Raw genomic sequence first — 23,261 nt, forward strand, 5'->3', positions numbered from 1 at the left:
GGCCCAACTACACTTCTTTCTCTTCACTTGAGCGAGGATGTCTAGTTATAGTACCTCAGTTTGCTCCCGAATCCAAAATGCTCGCTTCATACCTAAGTGTTACTCCTACCATCATTATTTCCGTATTGCTCGTTGGACTTACCTAGGTTTGCTTTTGAAGCATTTCGAAGTCCCCAAGTTTCAGCTGTGTGAACTGTCACCGGCAGTGCACATTGGTTATTTACTGTCCCTTCGTTGACCAGGGTTGCTTAGTGTTCATTAATCCAGAGTGCTTGCCAAGTTAACCCCAGCCCAAACAAACCCCACGTCTGATCTTCTGGTGATTTGGATCGGCCCCACAACATGTCCAACATAGTTAGTCTAATGCACTTTTACTAATATCATTTTTACAACAATATATAATGGATCAAACTGTTTTGTTGTGGGTTGTGATATAGAACAATGGACTTCGGTTATATAGTGGGTTAACTGGGTTTATTATAACTTAGGAAGAGATAGCAAATACAAGCAACTACATGGCTGCAGCACAGAAGAGAAGTGAAGTGGCCGACAGGGCGCGGATGTAACTCGATGCCGTCGTCTGCTCAAGGTTCACCGTGCTCAGCCGCAGAGTGGTAGAGAAAACTTGTGTTGGGGGCTGTTCCCGCCAGCGGCTCTCATACACCGTGGGTTGGGTCCCGCTGTCTACGCACTTGGCTTGACTGCGTGGCACCATCTGTTAGTTCCACACATAACATCTTTCCTTCTTTGAAAGAGCTGTCTACTTTGACGACAAAGTCTTGCAAGCTCGTTGGGAGCATCATGGTTCTTCTTGGTCAAACCGGAGTGCTGCCCTGGTCAGATGGTCATCCGTTTGAGCTGTTGGATCGGCTGAGTTGTGTAGGCAAAGAGTTGGGTGATGCCTGGCTTGTCGAAGTTTCATTGTTCGATGTACTCACAGGCAGGTCAGGTGTGGTGTATCCCGGCTGGTTCTCATCAGAACGCTCGGGTGTACTTCTAATGAAGACGCGATTTCTCTGCAGGATGCTGTCACCAACTTTAGACTTGTACAATTTGTTGTCCATCCGTTCAGTCACAGTTGCTTTCTCACACGTTTTGCCTTTCTGTGGTCGAACTGTCACGCTTTCTCCTTCCTTCAGGATTGGCAGATCCTTAACTTGTTTGTCATGATGAGAAATTATCTTTCTTCTTCTCTCTTTCATCTTTTCGTTTACATCCACTGTCAATTGCAGCAGTTGTGCTTTTGTTGGTAGGGTTGTTCTTGTATAATAAGTTAATAACCCATCAGCAGTTGCGCTGGACTCGCGTTCAGGCCTTCGTGTTCGCATTCAGGCGTGGGGCATAGACACCTGTTTTTGTGCTTTTGGCATTTCCTGTGTTAATAAGCAACTGCTGCCACTGCAAGTGGTATATTCGAATTCACGACACTCGAATCTACCACTACAAGCAAACATGCTGTTACACTTTAGTGTTTTTTTAAACTGTTGTGTTCCGATTCAAACTTTTTTCTTCGCCTTTGTTCGTTCAGGTTTATACAGGCTTCCAGTTTGGGCTAAAACCTGGCCTCATTTTCAAGAGCAACAAAAGGACCCACCCTTCTGCTGTCAAGAGCTTGCTTACGGCGACCTTGGGTGCGCCAGGCTAAGATGCAAGTCTCTTGAAGGTAATTTCGTGTTTACTTACCATGACCGGTCTATCCATGTGGGCAAATTCCTGTTTCATGGGCATGTGCAAATATTTGAAACTCTCGTGTGCCAAAGCGGTTAATGTAATATTCATTTTGGCTTTGATTTGGCCTTCTAAACTGAGTATTTTTGGAGTATTTGGAAGCTTAAAAATTCAAAAAACAGTGGTTTCAGTGAACTCAGATGCATAAAATTATACCTTGTTGAAAACCAGAATTGTCTCACCAAAAATGCATTGAAATGTATTCTCTACAACAAGTTGCACACTGGATGTATCGCATTTCAAGCACCTGCCATCAACTGTTACAGATGTGCACTGGCTTCCTCCGCTAGCAGTGATAGGCTTTCCCGCATTCCTGCAACCCAGATAACGCAAAACAAACCTGGGTAAATCCTCAGGATGTCCGGCTCTGGACATTTCAGCATCCTCAGGTTGTCCATATCTTATCCTCAGCCGGTCCAATCGGGGTCCGTTTGTCCGTCCAGCGTACATTCTCAGAACGTCGTCAAAATGATGCCGCTGGACAATTTTCGTACACTTCCAGGATACAAACTAATGTTCTTTTTTCTCGGTCTCTTTTTCACAAGCTAACGCAACAGGCCTCACTACAGAAATCAGGCACATCTTAAATGATTACAGTAGAACCTGGGGAAGCCGTGCCTGGCAGGGAGGCAAAAACACTGCATCCGAAAAGACTGCACGGGTAACCCAAGAAAACTAAAGCGGAGTATATGGGCTAGCTGAACCCCAACAGAGAAAGCCTGGAAGTTCGAGCAGAACCACATTACCAGTTCTCGGTGTCAAATTTTGTTTCAGTTTCAGGCAAAGGGAAGAATCTTTCAGGTGCCCCAGAGAGGCGTGGCTTGTACGAGCACAATGTAAGCCCCCTGAAGGTGACAGGCTTCACGGGACTTCTCTAGCTTTGGAGAATCATGGCAGCTGCATGAAGAGTTGAAGTACTTTTCCGACTTTTTGAGGATATTCCAAGATAAAGAAAAAGCAGCTGTTGAACAGGAAGAGTGCGGATGTTGCCAAGAAGACACTTCTGTCCGCATCAATCGTGCTCTCGACACCCAGTGACCTCAGTTCCAGAGCAGCAAGGCAACTGAAAAATGAGTCATATTACTACTTTTGTGCAGGTTACTTTAATAATCCCTTAAGCGATATGTTTCCAGCCGTTATTCACTCACAAAGACCTGTGCAATTAACAACTTTTCATTCAAAATGGGTCAAATCCTGCATGTCACATCACTGTGTGCCAGATCCGAACTTTACAAGTACTTACCATTGAGGGACGTAATGCAGCCACATTTCTATTTCAGTGCTCAAATAAGATCCTTTCCTTTAGGAGGGTTTGTAACTGGGCTAGTTGGTTCATTGCATGAAGTTGAACTGCGCAGGGACGGGACTAAGAGCAGAGGTGCCCGTGTTTGTCGCCTCTGCCCTTAGTCCCGTCCCTGCGCTGTTCAACTTCATCCTTTCCTTGCTTCTACACCATAGCAAAAAATTATTTCAGCAGTTGCCACCATTATTTTGGGAGCAAAAAACGACGTTTTCCTCGATTCCACCCAAAGTGGACTTGGCTAATTTTGAAAAAAAAAACTTCTGATAAACTTTTTAACTGTTTTTCTTTTATTGGCGAAATTCTGCTACGAATTCTAATACACGTACCGACTTATTGCCGCTAATAGACCTATCAGTGTGTATTAGTCTGGTAGGTCTACCAGAGTGTACTAGTTGTATCAGAACCAGTGGCAAGTTCAAACAAAGCAATGAAACATGGCAACACATTTTGTTATCAGGGTACAGGGGGGATTAAAAGAAATGCGAACAGCAGAGCACACAGCTTCCGACGCAAGCTACACCGTCTTGCTGCAAAGTCAGTAAACTGCGCGCACGCGCATTTCTGCGAGAGCGTTTGAGAGTGTGGCCTATATTTATTGGAAATGCTTGATCAAGACGCGACCCTGATCGTTTATTGAGAGGCGTCTTTTCACGCTGCGTCGCCCCTGAGTAGGGTGATCGTTCTAGGGCATCATGCTAGCTGCAATCAGCCTGCTGCGAGCTTGGCTCCCGAATGTAGTAGATAACAATATGCTCAGTGGCGACAGAGCAAAAGACACCCCAAAATAAATGGCCGGCGTCCCTTCTTTATCAAGCATTTCCACTAACAGTAGGCCACACTCTCAAACACTCTGAAAGAATTACGCATGCGCGCCGTTTACTGACAGCGCAGCCAGATGGTGTGGCATGCGTCGGAGGCTGTGTGCTCCGTTCGTGTTGCTCTTCTTTTAATCCCCCCTCTACACAGGCAAATTTTTCTGGCTGAATAATTTAACGATGCATACTTTCGTAACCTGATTAAGAACGAACGAATAAATTGCAATGCGAATCCACAAAATAACTGCAGCATGCAATCAAAAAAAGCTCAAGTAAAATCTGCACGGTCCAGTCACAGGCACACATCGAGCGCATTAATGGCCGATTGAACACCATTCCCATTGTGATGCAACTTCAAAACGGCATTCACCCTTCCGCAACACGCGATTAGAATGGAATCTCTTGTCCGCAGCGGTGAGGTGATGGGTGAAAGATGGGTCGGGTGGTGGCCCGGATTGTATTTGTAAATGTTAGGCGGGCGCTACACATCTCCAACACTTCTCGATGACGTGATGCGCACGCTTTCTTCCATGTCAGGCGTTCGTTACACAGCATAGCAGAAGGAGCAAAGATGTTAGACGCGGCGAGGTGACGGGTCCAAGATGGGTTGCGCGGCGGCCTGGTTCATACTTGCCAAAGTTATGCGAGCGTTAGACACATCTCCAACACTTCTCGATGACGCGATGCACACGCGTCTCATGTGAAATAACGCTACAAGCTGTTTGCTTCTAGCCGTCTTCTTCCTGAACGTTCACACATGCCAACCGCACTTTGATGTTTGTCGCCATATTGGCTACCCAACGAAGACCATGACATGGCTTGGCTTGACTTCGTTGCAGTCTTTCCGGGTTAGATTTCTTGCTTCCCATCAGCTCTCTTCATGTCTGATAGCAGCGCATTTTTTAGGAGCGAAAGTGAAAAAAAAAATGTTGACCTATTTCGCATAACAATTTGGTTAAAGATTTGCGGAGATTTAAAACTGAACAATACGCTTCATAATGTCATACCAAATAAATTTTATTGCTTAAGGGCCTTCATTTCAACCTTCTGTCGCGTGATTTTCGGGAAAAAATAAAATTCAGGAAGTCGCACTTTGTGGGTCCATTTGTATTAGTTTTTATTTAAACCAATACGTCTCTACGTATTAGACTCATACAAACTAATAGCTATTATGTCTATTAGCGGTCTTCAGATCTATTTGTACTAATACATCTTATACGCGAAACTTATAGAACTGATACAAGTTTGTATAAGACTAATACACACGTCTTATACACCCAATACAAAAATGTATAAGACTAATACAAGTTTCTATCAGAATTTTTGCTAGGGATACGATAACGGCAGCGTCAGACGTCCATTCGGATTGTGATCCAAAAGAAGTAATACAACGGATCATTTAGGGATTATTCGCAATTCATTGTGGTCCAAAATAAGCTCTAGGATGGACCATTGAGGGATCATTTACAATATCTAACCCTGTGGATGTCCCCTGGACGCCCAGTAAATGATCCAGGACGTTTAGACCATTTGAGGACGTCCTCAGGACGTTTTGCGTTTACTGGGTTGCAATGAGATCATGTTTCGGTCTATTGGAGAGGCAACGGTGCGCTGGGCTAACCTGGCGTGCTGTAGCAGACGCAGTAACAGAATAAAATAAAATACAAAAGACCTAGCAACCCGTTGCGAATGGCACAACAACCCTTGCACCCATAATCACACACGTGCCGCATGGTCACTCATTCCGACAGTACAGCGTGCGGAGTGACCATGCCCCCCAGCAACGAAGGGTCGGCGCGGTTGCTCCGTACTCTTCAATATATCGTCATAAGAGAATGCGAGTGGAAATACGAGCTACTAGAAAGATTCGAAAGATGGCGTGAACAGTCCAAGCACGCCAGCTTTGCATTATGGCACGGATTTTTGAACGCACAATGGAGAACGTACCAGTACGTCAGTGACACTGCAGAGGGGAAATGCGAAAACGTATCGGTACGTCAGTTACAGTGAAAGGGTTAACTATTGTTGTGTCTGAATTTGAAATTCACAAGCTGCGCGTTTCCTTTCCTTTTGCTTTTCGAGTTCATTGAACAGCTGATCACTTGGCAGACGCATTTTTTAAAGGAGCCATGAAGAGAAAACACAAGTTTGGTTCATTCAAAAGCTTGCCTCGTTAGAATCATACTGACACCACTTTTAACGTAAACTTCGCTCAAATAAGCTACATAATTAGGAAAAAAGGGAATGGCCATGCGACCCACTAGCTCATTTCCCGCAACAGAACCTATGATGTCATTCGAGCCAGTTCTGTGATTGGCGGAGGCCGGCGAAAGTAAACGCAAATTAGGCAGAGCTTACAAGCTTGCCGAACGAGCTATTTGCGCTTAAATTTAGGGCACATTCTCTTTAAAGCCGTAAGAATGTTGGTAAGTGTAAGTTACGAAAGCACATGTAAACATAGAAGTACCGCTTCGTACTGCTGTTGTTGGTACTGCGCGCACTATGCTTGTTTAGCTGCACAGAACTGCGGGGCCTTGGGGTTGTCTCAGACGACACTGGCCGATTGATTGACGCGACGGTGTCTTACGTGAACATATTTGTCGAGCGAGCACTATGTTTCACGAAACCATTTTCTCCCAAAACGAAAAAAAGGCAGAAAACGACACGCCACGGTATGGTGGCGCCATCTAGGTTCAATAACGTAAACAAACGCGCAAGTACCTCAGTGCCAGCGCCAACGTACAGGCTGGAGACACCCTTTGAACGGTCCCGTGCCGCTGCAGTTGGGTCAACGTGCACAAAGCGTTGTTCTCGTTTCCCACGAGACCCAGCAACGCGAAACAGATAAGATGGCTCAAACTTCGCCAGTTAACCCCGTTGCGGCGATAATTTTAGCGCGGTTTTGATACGATGACTTGTTTCGGCAGCGAGCGAGTGGACCAAAATGGCGGCGCCAGCGCATACGTGTCTCCACCCTGTACGGCGGATGCATGAATCAAGGGACCCTAGGCTGCAGAGCGGTCGGTTCCTGCGATGTCATTTGGGACCATGAAAATGCACGATTGAGCGGGAAAATCAAAATTTTTACCTAAATTGATTAATTTCTCAGTGAATAAAGCATCGTTTGCATTCGGACAAGCGTTGGGGGCACTATAAAACACGAAATCTTTCGAATAAGACAAACTTGCATTTTGTCTTCATGGCTCCTTTAAGTACAGGGTAGGCAGTTCATAAGCAATAAAAGTCCTTGCACAGGGCACCTTGAGTATTCATGGTGACTGTGTTGGCGACACTGTGGACTCCAAGCCCCAAAACATAAGCTCCAACCAACTGTGGCAAGGTGTTAAAAGGTGGGGGGTGAGAAACCAAACGGTGGCCATCGGAGACTTGGTCAAGCTCCGGTGGATGGGCTCTCTGTCCGTTTACCAGGCAGGCAGCTCGGGGACCGCTCTCAGCATTAGGGTAAACCGAGCGAAGAAAGTACTCCCGTCTCCTGCTTTCTTTCTATGCCATATGGTATTGTATAAAACCCCCTCCAAACATGATCGGTCCCTCCAAAGGGGCTGCACCAAAGTTTCATTTCCATCCCTTCCACCTATCAACATTCCAAAATCTGACAACTGCAGTACACCCTTATTACGAGAGATACTCAAGGGAGCCAAAAAACGTGTCTCTTGTAACCAGGGCCTCTTGTATGCAATGTTGCTAACATGGCAAACATAGGAAAGCCAACTAAACCGTCTTCATCCAAATGTCTCTTATAACTAGGGATGGGCGAATATAGATTTTGAGGTTCGAAGCGAATAGTGATTTGGTCGAATAATTTCGAATCGAATAGTTCGAATAGTACACATTGCAAATCACAAAGACAAATGAGCGACTTGTGACCTGACTAATGTACACCTTTTTTTCTAATAATTAGAACTCACGTAGGCACAGCATTGTGTAAAACTATTACCAGTTGAACATTTATTGCAAAATCTTACACACAGCTTTCCTTTGCTGTATTCACAAGTTTTCATGAAGAAATGCCTGTTGCGCCACATGCTCTAGGTGCAGCAGTTTCCGCCGGCTGCTCATTCACAAGTTTAAGCGCCGCCTAGAAACTCGCAGAGTTAAGCGCCGCCTAGAAGCTCCGCTAAAAAAAGAAGTATTGTAGCCACTAGTATCCTCGGCCGTAGCCAAGCAAAGCGCAAGTGGCTGGCCCCCATTTTGAATAGGCTCGCTTAGTGCGGCGTACTGCCGCACTGTGCGAGCCTATTCAAAATGGCGGCATGCCTATTCAAAATGGCGTCCTGTACAAGTCTGCTGGCTTGGTGCCGCTATGTTCGGAGCGGTGTCGTTTCAGTGCCGCCTTTTTTTTTTAACTTAAGTGTGCTGGCGGCCGAGAGCTTCGTCGAACCTCTAGGCAAGGTAGCAACTTGGCAGTGCCGGCACTGATAATAGAAATGTCCGCGTCGGTGGGTCTTGAGCCAAGCCTGGGGTAACTCTCGGAAAGCTTGACCGAAAAAGCTTGGCTTTTAGCTGCCTATTCGGGAGCATCGAATAATTCGAAAATATCGAATACCTGCATTCGGATCGAAGCGAATAACGAATAGAGAGCTATTCGATCGAATATTCGACAATACCGAATATTCGCCCATCCCTACTTATAACCAAGTGTCTCTTGTAGAGGTTTTACTGCATCCCCATTTCTTAGTTATTGAGGCAGCTGACAAAACAAACCTTGTTTCTTCCCAGTCCATATTCCTGATCACTAAATCCCTGGAAGGCATCCTCGGAAAGTCGTTCGATGCTAAAAAAAACCCAAACCGGTGAAGTACTAGTCAATGTCAACACTCAGCAACAAGCCAAGCTTCCTAACCCAAACCTGCGTGTCAGATCTGGACATCAGAGCCACACCCCACCGTAGCCTCAACAGCTCTCAGGGTGTGATTTCTGAGAAAGATTTAATGAATGAGACAGAAGCCGATCTGCTGGAAGGCCTGAAAGATCATGGCGTAACGGCAGTGAGGCGGTATCACTTTCAGGCGAGGTGTCAGGAAATCCCCACAAAGCATATAATCTTGACCTTCAACCGCCCCACACTTCCAGAATCCATTAAAGCGGGCTTCATTCGGTGCTCCGTCTGAGCATACATCCCGAATCCACGGCGGTGTTTAAAGTGCCAGCGGTTCGGCCATGGTACCAGTGAGAACCAGTTGGGCTTGTTGGTGCATAGTTAAAATGGTTGCAGCGCAAAAAACGACGACGGACGAGTAAGGAACAAACGGGACGAGCGCTAACTTTCAACTACTTTATCTGAGAAAACACACATGAAATATACACCGGTCAGGAATGAAAAAACCCATAGGCAAGTAATCGCTAAAAGTGCACACACGCAAGCACACAAAACACACGTGGCACTAGGTAATCATCGCCACATGAAAAGTCACGCAGGAAGGCCAATTCTTTATGCGTCAGAGCCACTGAAGGCGCACTTACACAGTGTTCCCTCAGCCTGGCTATCTCGGCAGCTTCGATAATCTCCCGAACCGTCTTGTCTTTATGCCTGGCCAAAATGCGGGTGCGTGTAAAATCGGGAAGGCAGCCACAATCACGGCAGTGGATACCGAGGTGGCCACTCACAGCACGAGTCACATTGTAATCATGCTCGCGGAGCCTGTCGTTAGTGCAGCGGCCCGTCTGGCCCACATACTCCTTATCGCAGACCACAGACCCCTTATCGCGGACCAAGGGTATCGAGTAGACGACGCCCTGGTTGCACTCGACAAACCTATTCTTGTGATTAACAGAGCATGATTGGGGTTCCCTCGTGCCTCCATTGACGCGTTTGCATAGCGCCCCCAATTTGTTAGGCGCGGAGAACACTACGTTGACGTTCCCACGTCTTCCTACCTTTTTGAGGCGGTGGGACACGTCATGAATGTATGGGATGACCACTACCTTTTTCCTATCTTTTTCGGTTAGGTCCCCTTGACTCGGCACTTTGCTCAACTGCTTCTTCAAGCGCTCGGCAACAGACACGACCAGATTTGTAGGATACCCCGCTGACGACAAGCGGTCCACTTGCTGATACAGGCTGGAACGCATAGCATGGTGGCAGGATTTCTTCAAAGCATTACCTAAACACAAGTTAGCAATACCCTTCTTAACAAGTTTGGAGTGCGCAGACTTGTAAGGCAGTAACGGTTTGTTTGCCCTAGGCTCGTACTTCCAGCAGACGTGGCCTCTGCAAAACGTGAGCGTCAGATCCAGGAACCTGATCGAGCCATTCTCAGGCACCTCGTGGGTAACCTCCGAAGGCTCAAGGCACTGCCGAAAGCTCCTGAGCACATCAAGTACGATGTCATGTGGAGGGTGTAGCCCGGTGTCACACAGAATAAGATAGTCATCCACGTAGCGAAACACTTTCCGAACAAAAGTGCCCTCCAAAGTGCGCGCGAGAACTCTGCGAGAACCATACATCCTTATAGGCGACCTGAATGCGCACAATTCTCTTTGGGGCTCCCGCACGGATGCCCGAGTTCGCCTAATAGAAAAGTTTCTGACATCCTTGGAAGCATGCCTTTTCAACAAAATACAGCTCACATACCATAATTTAGGAATCTTGACTTGGGTATTGGTTCTGCAGTTCTCTTTCCGTTTATTCAGTGGGGTGTGGGCACGGACCCATATATGGTAGTGACCACTTCCCTACCTCACTAACATATATAGGTAAAGGCCCAAGCAGTTCATTTTTCCATAAGAGGTTCAGTGAAGCAAAAGCAAACTGGAATACATATACAGAGACATCTAAACTACCACTACACATCCATGACCTACACGTTGAGGAAGCAGCCCAGCTCGTCCCAGCACACATCCTCACTGCCACCGAAAAGTCCATTCCCCAGGCCTCTGGTGCCCCACGCAACCCAAGGAGGCCATGGTGGAATGAGGACTGCAGGCGAGTGCAAAAGGCCCAGAACAAGGCATGGGGTGTCCTTCGCAGGTACCCCACGTCGGATAACGTGATTTTTTTCAAAAGGGCAAAGGCTTTGGGAAAGCGCTTGTGCCGTGAGGCAAAACAAGATAGTTGGCACTCCTTCATAACATCCTTAAATTCATACACAGACACACACAAGGTATGGACAAGAATATGTAAACTTAATGGCCTGTCCCTGGTCAGCACAACAGGGGACACACTCGAAGATCAGGCCAACACACACAACACATCCAGCACGTGTCCAGCTCTGCGCACTACACAAACACTCATGAAACAAACTGTTGGCCGAAAAGAAGCCATTACGGGATAACAACAGGTCAGCCACTTATAACTGAGAATTCTCGCTTCATGAGGTGAGGGCTGCTCTGAGCAAATGTAAACCCTCAACTCCAGGCCCAGACAACATCACATGTACAATGATACAACGCCTACACACAGACACTCTTTTAAACTCTTCCACCTACTACGTCAAGATATGGCTTTCGGGGCACATTCCAAGGTCTTGGAGGAAGGCCCTCCAGGACCTTGAATAAATGTGGGTTTGACAACAAACTCATATTTATTCATCACATCATGCAACTTAAGCATAAATGTCTGAAAACAATGAATATCCTTAAGGTTCTCCCACACCAATTATATGGTGCTGCCAAAGAACTCCTGCTGCACCTGTATACTGCCTTGGCTGGGTCTCGGCTGGACTATGGCAGTGTCGTGTATGGGTCAGCGACAAAGACAGCACTGAGAATGCTTGACCCAGTTCGGCACTTAGCTGTTAACCTTTCGTCAGGTGCTTTCTGCACTAGTCCGGTCCAAAGCCTGTATGTTGAATGTAATAAGTGGTGCCTAGAGTATCAACGAATGTATATGAACTTGCTTGATGCATTTAAAATTTCATCGTTAAAGAACCATCCTTTGAAACCTGTCTTTATTGATACATCCACATCCCAGCTGTTAAAATTCATCGTTAAAGAACCATCCTTTGAAACCTGTCTTTATTGATACATCCACATCCCAGCTGTTTGTAAATTGCCCATTTGCTTCTCTACCCTTCTCACATAGGGTGAGACAAGAAGCTTTGAGTCTTACCGTCTCCTTTTTAGACGTATACACATCATATTTTACTGGCTTTTTACCACCCAGGCAAACTCAACCTGTATCTTATGACTTATCTTTTACGAAAATAGATAAAACCAGGGTACAAAGAACCACAATTTTGCAGCACTTCTTGTTCCTGCCGGATAAATATAAATGTGCAGAGTTTTACAGCGATGCATAGAAAACTTCCACCATAGTGACTTGCGCTGCTCATCGGTCAAACTTTGATGCATGCAGAACCATGAGCATGCATACCGCAATTTACTTGGCAGAAGCATATGACATTTTCCTCATTGCGAAACACATTCTTGAACACAAAATTCTGAAGTCCATCATATATACAGATTCTTTGAGCGTTGTGCGCGCATTGGCATCACACAAGTCGTGTAGAAACAGAATTGGTAAATGGTTTTTAACAATACCATGTTTATATATGCCCAAAAGCTCTATCTGGTCTTGTGTTGGGTTCCAGCTAGCCACGCTGGGATCACTGGCTATGAGATTGCTGATAAGATGGCTGCTACTGCTGCACTCAGGAACACAGTAGACATAATAACACTACCACACACTGACGTCAAGACGCACATCAGACAGCACCTTCGTAACGAATGGCAAGCCCAGTGGAGTGAACAGACAGATAGCAAACTACACGTAATAAAACCACACTTGGGATGATACACTACTGACTTGCACAACAGATTCACTGAGGTTGCCTTATGCAGGTTGCTGATAGGACATAAACATGCAACACACTTGCACCTGCTCAGTGGATCTCCGAGACCCCTGTGCAGCAGGTGTGGGGAACACTTGTCCGTAATGCACATACTAATACAGTTGAATGTCATTATAAGAGGCATGGATGTACGAGACAATCGGGTTTAAAAGACACTATTTACCCAGATGGATTGCTACCCTATCTTTCTTTTATAATAGACATCGGATGTAGGAGATAGTTGGTTATAAAGGACAAGTTATCCTTGAATTTCGGTCCCCAATCTCGTTTGTAGCAGACATTTTAGCTTTAGATTGGGTGCCACCAGTGACTACCTAACTGCAGTTGCGTCCATTGTGGAATCAAAGGTGATGACAGACGCCCGCAGTTGCTTGTTATAACTTCAGCAAACACACAGTGGTTCAGTCAGCTATGAAACGATGACGAGAAGCCCTGCAATTGGAAATGCAACGTACACAAGGAGTTAAAGCTTACCGCCATGCAAACAAGCGCAACCGCGCATGCGGGCTTTTATGCAAGCCTAGAACACCATGAGTGCGCAGTGGGCTCTCCCGATCGCAATAGCTCCCGGTCAAGAAGTATAGCGGATGTTGAGTCCTGCAAGCCTCATGAATAGCCAGAGCACACAGTGGAAGAAGCTGTGTGCTCTGGCTATTCATTAGGCTTGTGAACTTGACATCTACGATTCTTTATCTTCCGCAGAAAGCTTGTGGAAGCTGTTGTAAAAAAACAGGGTAAATACAGCCATGAAGCAAACAAAGATTCAGAAACATTTCATGAATTATGGGGGCAAAATATAAATTATAATAAGCCTTTTGCAGCATGCTGTCTAATAAATACTAATTACTAAAATGCTAAAACAACACTAAAATAAATAAAATACTAATTTCTTTCTCTTTTTCTTTTTTCTGCGTCCAACCTATAGTTCATACCACAAGCTAACGTGCAGCACTGTGGAGGCTACATTGTTGTCAACAGTACGCCCACTGAGGTTGCCTAACGCACCACGAAGGGGGCCCTGAAAGGACATTTCCCTCTCCCCTCTCGGTAGGGGGAACCGCAAGGCCCCGGCACCTCTTGTCGCTTCCTTCACGGTGAGTTAGGCGCCGTGAGAGGGTGGACTGTTGACAACAATGTAGCCTCCACAGTGCTGCACGTTAGCTTGTGGTATGAACTATAGCTTCACCGGTGTTGCAATTTTAATGCCCTCATTATTAAAGCTTTACCTCAACCCGCCGCGGTGGCTCAGTGGCTAAGGCGTTGCGCTGCTGAGCACGAGGTCGCGGGTTCGATTCCCGGCCGCGGCGGCCGCTTTTTTCATAGAGGCGAAAAGCAAAAACGCCCGTGTGTTCGAGATTTCGGCACACGTTAAAGATCCCCAGGTGGTCAAAATTAATCCGGAGCCCTCCACTACGGCGCGCCTCATCGCCTGCGTTGCGTTAAACCCTACAATCAATCAATCAATCAATCAATCAAAGCTTTACCTCAGTGTCTGTCATTCTTCTGTATGTCCTATATGGAAAAAACAATGAACACAGAATTAAAAGAGGGTCACTCTTCCACATCAGAAAAGTGGGAGGTATGGCAACACACAGCTATACGCTTTCTTATCTAGAGCGTGATGATGGGCAGCTTGAGTGTGACTATGTTATCAGCTGATGAAAAAGAAGGGAAGCACAAGGGCAGAGTTGGCCCAATTTCAAGGATACTAGGGACACACAACTGACGAAATGCAAGCGAGTCGGTTGCTGCTACTTGAGGAAGCGCTACATTTTTGTGGCACTTTACCGATTGTAAGAGCTCAAGTTGATGTGGTGGCTAACTGATTGCGCAGGACGTGTTTTGCATGTGTTTTTATCGAAGCATTTCTCGTTTCCAGCAAAGCCTACTTTTGTGCATCTGAGTTCACGCATACAAGTCTATTTGCATTTCTAAACTTTGTAGCACTTCAGAAATATCCTAAGCTTGTGCTATTCATCTCGAAGTCAAATCAGATGTTCAGCTAGTTTATCATTTCAATATTCAGAAGTTTCAAATACTACCATGTCACCAATCATTATTACTACTCTTAACCACTAACAACATGGAGCGTTGGTGCAAGTAAAAAGGGGAGCGATGCAATGAGCAACTAACTACTTTTCGGCGCGGAGGAAATCACTCATTGCTTCACTCGTTTCTGGCTCACCAGAAAACATCGCTCGTCATCAAGAAGTGGCCTGAGCTACTAGCCAATAAGAGCCACAAGGGGCGCAATTTCCAGATTAAGGAGAGAACGAGAGGAAAGGGCAAGCGGCGGCACAGTGCATCCTAAAAAAGTATGATTCTTTGCTTACTGAAATACGTTTATTTTCTGTTTCTGTGATAAATGCACATATAAAAAACCCTGCGGCCGTGTGTACTTTGATAATCCTATTGGGCGAAGTGCAGCCAATATGGGAATCACATTTCTCTGTCGCTTTCATGTGGCTGCCTCAGTGAGCGATTGCAAATCCCCGTTGTGCTCCATGGGGTACTGCTTTTCAAGCTAATTACCTCACTACCCTTGAGCAACAGCAAAATATTTGTGGTTGTTGCTCAAGGGTAGTGAGGTAACTACAGAGTACAATTGTCATTACCATCAACTTCTAAATTTTGAACAAGAGTAAGCGTGCATGAAATGCATGCAAGGCACATTAGATTAGGCCAGGTTTAAAAGTGCTCCTTCAAATTCACAACCCTGTAGCGCACAGCTTCCCCTTGCAGCTCTTTTTAATGTGGGCTCCTTCCTGTCTTAGCATGAGCAATGCACTAATTTGATATTGTGGACATCTGCGCCACTGATTATCGCACACACATGCAGCACACTGAGAAATTTGGAGATTGGATCCATTAAGGGTGCAAATTCTTATGTCTTATCACTTCAGTACGGATTCCATCAAGAGCATTATGGCTAAATTTCATGGCAGGTTCCGCTAAGGATATGTAATGCCTAAGGGTGTAAGCAGCAGCCTAAATTAAGTGTTAAGCCCACTGCGTAATAAATGTCTGCAGCTTTTGTTGTGCCATCAGCAACCCTGTGTCAAAAAGAAAGCTCATGACATTACAGAAGTACCACTCAGTAGAGTTCGTTGTTCTTCTAAATGTTCTAAAAAGAAGAGATAATTGTAGTTGGCACAAACGATATCAAGCTGTTCAAAGGCCCCTCCCTTTCATCCACCAGCCGCATAAAAAGCAGAGGAAGCTGTCAATTATTCTCCCCTGTCATTACAAGTGCATTGAGGTGGAGCTTGTCGCTCCTACTGAGGGTAGCCGGCACATTTTGCTAGGGTCATAATTGCTTAAAGTGCAATGCAGCTGGTGGTTCATTGGAAAGGATGGATTGTATGTACGTTTTAGCAGAACATTTGCATAGAATGTGGTTATTCTCTGTATCTGAAACCGGGGTATCCTCGGGTGTGGTTTTTTTTTTTTTTTTTTTTTTTGTATTTTCAAACCTTATAACACTTCAAAATTTTTAAAGTTTAAATTGAATATCGTGCTACGCACTCAGATATTCCAAATTTCAGATATTCGCACACAGTATTATGCACTTTCAACATCAGCAGTGATGTAACAGATAAAATATTAAAACAGAGTTATCATTGTGTTAGCTTTTTGTTATCATTCAACTTGTGTAGTCAGGCAGAGCAAGGGGCGATACTAAATCGTAGTCATGTTTCTTCGTGCAAGCATAAACTAGTCCTTGCGACAATATATCAGCTGGGCAAGAAAGTGGCTGGTGAATGGTTGCAAATTCATCTGTTTCTCCTTTATAGTCAAATAATTTGAAAAGTACATTAATCTTTCATCACTTTCATTGGGACAAATGAGCTTTTTTTTTAATAAATTGAACTTGTGTTTTGTCTTTATGGGCACCTTCTTTAAACTACATTTTTTTCCTGCAGTACAAAATAATTTAACTCACCAAATTAGTTCGTAAAAGGGTTTAAAGCTCACAAGCTTGTCTGAACCTGTTTGGTAGTGTATTAGTCGAACTGAAACTGAACCGAAACAAAATGAAGTTACCCAAACATTATCAAACCATTTTTTTTGGTTCAACACCCCGACATTTAGAGGACCCAAATAGGGAACACTGGATGTCCTCTGGGTTTTGTTTGTTTGTTTGTGCCTGCTTTGAAGGAAGAGGTGGAAATTCATGCAAGAAATCTTGTTCCTGGCACATATTAGAAATTGCCAGTTTTCAAACTGTTCTGCTCTTCACAGAATGGTACAAGAATTGCCTCCATAGAAATATTATTGTGACAAGAACTGTACACAGAGCCAGAGCTGAAAGCTTGTAGTCGTTACGTTGTCAAGACATTGGTCCATTTCGTCAAAGTGCCAAAGGCACACATCTCATAAGTTCGAAATTAGCCATCTAAATTTTTTGTAGAATCGTCCTTTTTATTTATTGCAATACTTTGAAAGATGCTGTGTGACCAAAAAGTCGCTCACCCTAGATTCCCTTTTTCACATACACGTTCAACATTTCCTGACTTATCACTGAAGAAAAGAATGGCTTATCTTCCTACTTTCACTATACAGTAAAAGCTCGTTAATTCGAACTCGGTTAATTCAAACATACAGTTAACTCGAACTAACGCCCTGGTCCAGGAACAGCTCTGTATATTTCAGTGGGGGGGTCACTCCCAATAATTCGAACGCGTCGGTATTCTGAACAATTAATTCGAACTGAGATCCCCTGGTTTCCATCGCTCCTCGCAGAGGAAGTCGACCCAGAGTGACTACACTGTGTTGGAAATCCAAACCAAACCAAATTTACTATATATGCAAAACAACGAAACAGAAAAGGAGCAGCGTAGTGCACGCTACACTGCTGCGAGAGTTTATTTTGCTTCTGCAGCGGGCATCGCGCCGCCGGTGCCAGTGATCTGGCGCATGCTGTCCAGGTTTTTAAAGACAATAGTCTTTCTTGGGCTACTTAAACCCAGAAATTTTGGTCTGTCTGTATGTCTGTCCGTCTGTCTGTCTGTGACTCGATTCAGCCACCCGGCCAAAGCAAAACAATGCCTGCGCAATGGTCTTATATAGTCACAGCTAAATCTACCCGTCTATGTCTGGTGTAAGGTTCATTTTTGTCAACATTGTTGAAGAAGAACAAGACATTACGCAAATATGAGACAACAAATCAATACAGAAGTGATATCTGCAGTGTTCCTTTATAAAAAATCAAACATGCTTGACTTTTGCGAAATTAAATACTTCATCAAATGGAGAAAAAGAATTCACTCCACCGTCGCCTGCTGTCGCCCGCGCCACTATAGCTTCTGGCGCCATTTTAAGAAATCAACCGGCAACAGTTACGCAAGGTTCTACTAGGTAGGTTCCACATTCTGCTTGCAACGCACGTGGAGTAGGGAAACGCGGTTCTATAAATGTTTAAGTAGGGCGCCTCGATTAACACGCGTCTTCGTCGTTCGGCAGCGTTCGCATCAAGACACCCGGTTTGGAGCAGTGGAACGCGGGAAATTTAAAATGATTTAAGCAAACCTTTGGCGTCTCCTAGGAGGAGCGCAACGCAAGAGGAACAACATGAGAGGTGAGCGGGAAAGCGAAGGGAGGCATTTACTTCGCAAAAGCCGATACAGACTATCGTCTTTTGATTTGCAACGAAAGGAGCAGATACGCGGCCATTTTTTTTTTTGTGCCCCAGTCGCTAATGTAGTAAGTAGTAGTGCCTAATTTGCCATAACGAGTCCAGATGGGGCTTATTTGTATTCTGACTGCGCAGTGTGCAGGGGTTAGATAGCTGAATCAGATTTGGGAGCAGTTTTTGGAGCAGCAAAATCTCGATTTTGGAGCAGAAGAACCTTGATTTGGAGCAGAAGAACGACATTTATTATGTCACCTTAGGGGCCTAAAAAATACAATATTTGGCAACTCAGGGGGGAAAATTGCACTTCTTAATTGGTTTTGAACGTACATAACAGTTAAACAGCCTTTCAATAAAGTTTTTTCTACCAGAGTATCACAAGGTACGAACTGCACTACCTTTTTTCAAACCATTTTTAAATTTAGAGGCTCTATGCATAGATAGCGTGGAGCGCCGTTGAGAAGGTTGAATTGAAAAACTAAGCAATTGTAAGGCATTTTTATTATCATGTGAATGCCGAAAGTATTGTTTTTGTAATCCCAGACTGGGCTTCACGCATAAGTGTAGAGCCACGGCAAAATTTGCGCGAAGCGAGGTGACAGTCGTCACACCCCACCAGCCTTTCATTGAAATCCCCGAGGTGCACGTTCACTACGATCTACGATCGTAATGTGAGTGACTGTGTGTTTAGCCGCCTCCCTCTTGGCATGAAATTTCACTTCAGATAGATGAACTATTATTACTAGCGTGCAATAATAGCCCGTCCCGCTACTGGACACTGCTTGAACATTTTGAGGCAATGTCGCTTGCGCCGCCACTTCTAGATCGTTCCATTCCTGCTGCTTGCAAGCTCGCTGTCAAAGGCAGCAATAATTTTGCGTTTTATAACACCGCAATGAATCCGAAATTTCACTTCAAGCACGCACTGCGCCTCACACCCAAGGCCAAAGCACGGTGAATTCGCGGGAACCACGTTGTTTTTATGAAATCCCGTCTTTCAAATCACGCAACTTCCCACAACAGATCAAACGACTAAATGTAAACCCAGCCACACCCATAACCAAAACCATGGTAGAAATCGGCAAAGAGCACTTTGCCTGAACCACAGCGACTGCTTCGCACAGCGGCCGTTTTTTCCAATCTTCACCACACCAAGATGGCGGCACCGGTGATGTCGTTCCGGAGATACGGCACTGCAAAAATTGCCGTTTTTTTCATCAACTTGCACCAGTACTTTGTCGCCTCAGTACACATAAGCATTTTTTCTACCGGACTTTGCAATGTTTTCTGATGGGACAACTTTAAAAACTCGCAGAATATCATATGTGCAACCCGACATTGTGACTTTCAAAAAAACTATCTCGAGGACAATTTTATGCGAGTTTTTTTATTGAATTATCAATCAATTAAACCTTCACAAACAGCATCACCTTTGGTGGGTGCTGGAAAACTATGCCGTCAGCAAGTATTTTTCCCCACGGAAACTGACGGGAGCGTTAAAATCATTGGCTCTCAGGCTGTTTTGGAGCAGTTTGGCACAATTTTTGCAATTTTCAAGCTTTTGGAGCAGCCTGGCGCAGGAAAACAACTTTGTATCAAAACTGCGCAATATGCACAGCTGTCTCACCCCTGAGTGTGGCATGATGTTCATTCATTTTAGCACCCGCCCGGTAATCTGAATTCCGCATGATTCAAACAATTTTATGGTCCCGTTTGAGATTGAATTAATAAGCTTTTACTGTATTTGGTGCTGTTTTTAGTTGGGCCATTTCAGCCTTTTGCAGTATTTACTTTCCTTAATTGGTTGACTATACTAGAATGCACGAGGAGTGGACTATCTGGAGTTGCAATATTTAAAAAACTTTGGCAGATAGTCTTGAGACTGCTTAGTACAAGTAGGTATGTGATGCGAAAGCCTTATAGTCATGCAGGTGAAATCTTTACGAGTAATGTTTCTACAAGTATTACGTGCACAGGGACATTGGCGGGTTCAGCGGGGGGGTTCCCGGATGGTCTGACCCCTCTCTTAATTTTTGAATTTATACCCCCAAGGAGAGGACCCCCCAGGTCATTGAAAAGGTCTAGTTGGTGACTTCTTTTTCTTTTTATTGAATTTTTGCTTTTCCGAAATGTCGGTTAATAAACAGGGCTACTGATCCTCCCCTTCCTTTTCCTCCTCCTCATCATCATCATCACTGATAGAAGTTGACCCCCCTCTCAGAAAAAAACCTAGATCTGCCCCTGCACAGGGAGCTGTCCGGGGATGCGACTGCTGTGTTACAGGTATTCTCTTGCATTTTATCGTGAGCACTTAACAAGTGGCACATCTAGTGTTGTAGCCATTTTATCTCTGCGGCCACTCTTACTGGATGAAACCGGTTTAGCGAATAGTGTTATGGGGAGAGCAGCAGTTTTTTGTTCAGTAGGTGAGCCACACTGGCTGCTGCTGTGACAGACAGAAACTCTCCACTCCTTTACGAGGCTTGATTGATTGATTGATTGTAGGGTTTAACGCGCCGACGCAACGTAGGCAATGAGGCGCGCCGTAGTGGAGGGCTCCGGATTAATTTTGACCACCTGGGGATCTTTATCGTGCGCCGAAATCTCGTACACACGGGCGTTTTTGCTTTTCGCCTCCATCAGAAAAGCGGCCGCCGCGGCCGGGAAACGAACCCGCGACCTCGTGCTCAGCAGCGCAACGCCTTAGCCACTGAGCCACCACGGCGGGGTTACGAGGCACTGTGCATGCGCAGGTGTCACTTAGCAACAGAGGCGCACACTCCCTGTTTTTTTTTTTATTTGTTACTAAGATATGGTGCGTGCTTGATGATGTTTTTTTACGGCAATTTTTCAGTCACAACTATGCAGCCACTTTTTCTCGTAATAAGACGTGTAAAGCTTTCCCCTTAATAACTGTAAGTTGAGAAATGTGATGCATGCACGCAGTAATTTTTGTTTTTTGGCTATTCTGGTTTACTTCTTTACATATATACAGGTCACAGTCAGCGTAGCAGCGCATGGCGGTGTATAAGCCTCAGCTTGCTTGGATCCCTCGGAAAGTGAACAGGCATGTGATAAACTGTGACCCTATCTCCTGTCTTTTGGTGCCTTTATGTGCGGTACTCAACTCCTCAGCGCTGTTTTTCTCCTAATAAAGCTTATACTGAAGTTTGCATTAAACTTTGCATAAGTATTTAGGTGATCTTTCAAATGAAGAGAAGTTGTTTGTTGTCTTTGTGGTCCTTTTAATTAACTAAACATGCAAGTGGGAACATGGCCCTGCTACAAATGACAATAATACAAAAGCAAGAATCCTTGGTACTTCTAATCTCAAGAGCGCTATCAACCTAGTATAAAAAGCTTTGCATTTTAAACGTGGGCCTACATACTGAAAAATAACGTTAAGGTTAAAGTAATACCATGGCTGCAAGAAAACTAAGGTACTTATGGGTTTACACATTGCATATTTACAAATTGCCCAGTTTCTAGTTACGGAAATAGAAAGCAGCCTGAGAGTAGAAATGTCTTCTACCAAAAAAGAGTAGGAATTTGAGAAATAACCTGTTCCTTAGATGGCCTGCAACTAAAAAAAAATGACTCAATTTTTGCGTGGTTCACCGAAAACTACCCTGAGGATTAATGTGTGCAAGAATAGCCTATTAATAATTAATGCAATACATTGCACACTTTCTGTAAATACCATAACCATATAAAAAGATATACGAGCTTTCTTTTTGACATTTTTTTAGTATCTGTGGAAAAGTTAGGCCATTAATTCTTAGATCATATCTATTAACTGATGAAGATATTTTTTTCACAACTGCTTACAGTAATTTACAAGAAATGCAGGCAGCTGCGACCCCCCTCTAATGCCTGCCACCTACCCCTATTTTGGATCTTCAGAATTAATTACCACCTCCATAACACTGAATCAAGTGTACCAATGAAGTTATTCTACTTGTGTACTCTTTCACCCACATTGAATTGTTGCAACATTTCTTTAAAAATCAAAGATGTGAACCACTTATATCAGTACTGTGCAGTCTTGACACTGGCATGGCTGATCAGTGACTGGCACAGAATGGTTTTGGGGGATCAACAAAAGGTGCGGGGTCCACCGCTAATATTCATTTCCTCGGATGGGGCACCTTGAGCAATCTTGCTGGTGTGTTGAATAGCCACACTGTGAACCTCAAGCACCATTGCTGAAGTGACAACTGGCTGTGACGCGAGTTGGGAAATAAAGGGAAGATACCTCGAATAACGTGTCTTAGTGCTTTCTTCAAGCTTCGCCAAACTCCCTGTCTATGGGAAGCTGGGACCTTGCTGCGTCTTGAAGGCAAAATTTAAGAAGATTGTTCGAAAATACTCCCATTAAATGGAATGAAGGTTTGCGCACTGTGGGTGAATAGAAGTCAAGTTGGTTGCAAGTGCTCACAGACAAGTGCTCACAGGTTGGAAATCACCACTGAAATGTTTCTCAGAAAAAAAGAAGGTATAGACATCTCTTGCTTAACCTAGTGGCCTGGGATGACACTAACAAGAATGTTACAAGAAAAGGTTAGTCATAGAGAAAAAAAGGCAGCCATTTTATTGTATTTGTGAGTGGGCAACTGTTAGGGCCTGCTCGCCGTGAGTGGCCCCTTTAATCCACAATGTCCTGGTGCTGGGTGTCGTCGCTGCCCCAAGGGGTCGGAGAAGAAGTTGGCGCAAGGAGAAAAGGGCTGTGATGATGGTAATGAGAGGACCCAATTGGAAGGCCTACAGGAGTATTCTGAGCACACTGATTTCAGAGGTAGCAAAACATGCTTACGCTAATAGGGTATATGTAAGGCTGATCAAAGCGATTGGCGAAGTCTCTCGTAATAACAGAATGAAGAAAAAAGTGACGCAATCAGGAAATGATAAAGACTATGGTTGTGAGGGGACACAATCGCATCAATGGACATGTTTCTGCACGTCCGTGCTGT

General features: G+C 44.7%; 1 long non-coding RNA gene across 6 annotated transcripts in view; it reads left to right on the forward strand.

Annotated features, from left to right (window-relative positions):
- Positions 1-22,515, forward strand: part of LOC144144704 (uncharacterized) — a 36,400-nt gene extending 13,885 nt beyond the window's left edge. For 2 of the 6 annotated variants that reach the window (XR_013317315.1, XR_013317322.1), the window contains exons 5-8: positions 1,529-1,663; positions 14,848-14,974; positions 20,494-20,574; positions 21,287-22,515. This is a non-coding gene — a long non-coding RNA (uncharacterized LOC144144704). The remainder of the gene's footprint in view (positions 1-1,528; positions 1,664-14,847; positions 14,975-20,493; positions 20,575-21,286) is intronic. The other 4 variants (XR_013317313.1, XR_013317320.1, XR_013317314.1 and 1 more) reach the window with 4 other exon arrangements.
- The last annotated feature ends 746 nt before the right edge of the window (positions 22,516-23,261 follow it).

The sequence above is a fragment of the Haemaphysalis longicornis genome, unplaced genomic scaffold (genome assembly GCF_048455015.1).
Source record: "Haemaphysalis longicornis isolate Haplotype H1 unplaced genomic scaffold, Haemaphysalis longicornis Haplotype H1 scaffold_1, whole genome shotgun sequence".
In the NCBI taxonomy this organism is placed as follows: domain Eukaryota; kingdom Metazoa; phylum Arthropoda; class Arachnida; order Ixodida; family Ixodidae; genus Haemaphysalis; species Haemaphysalis longicornis.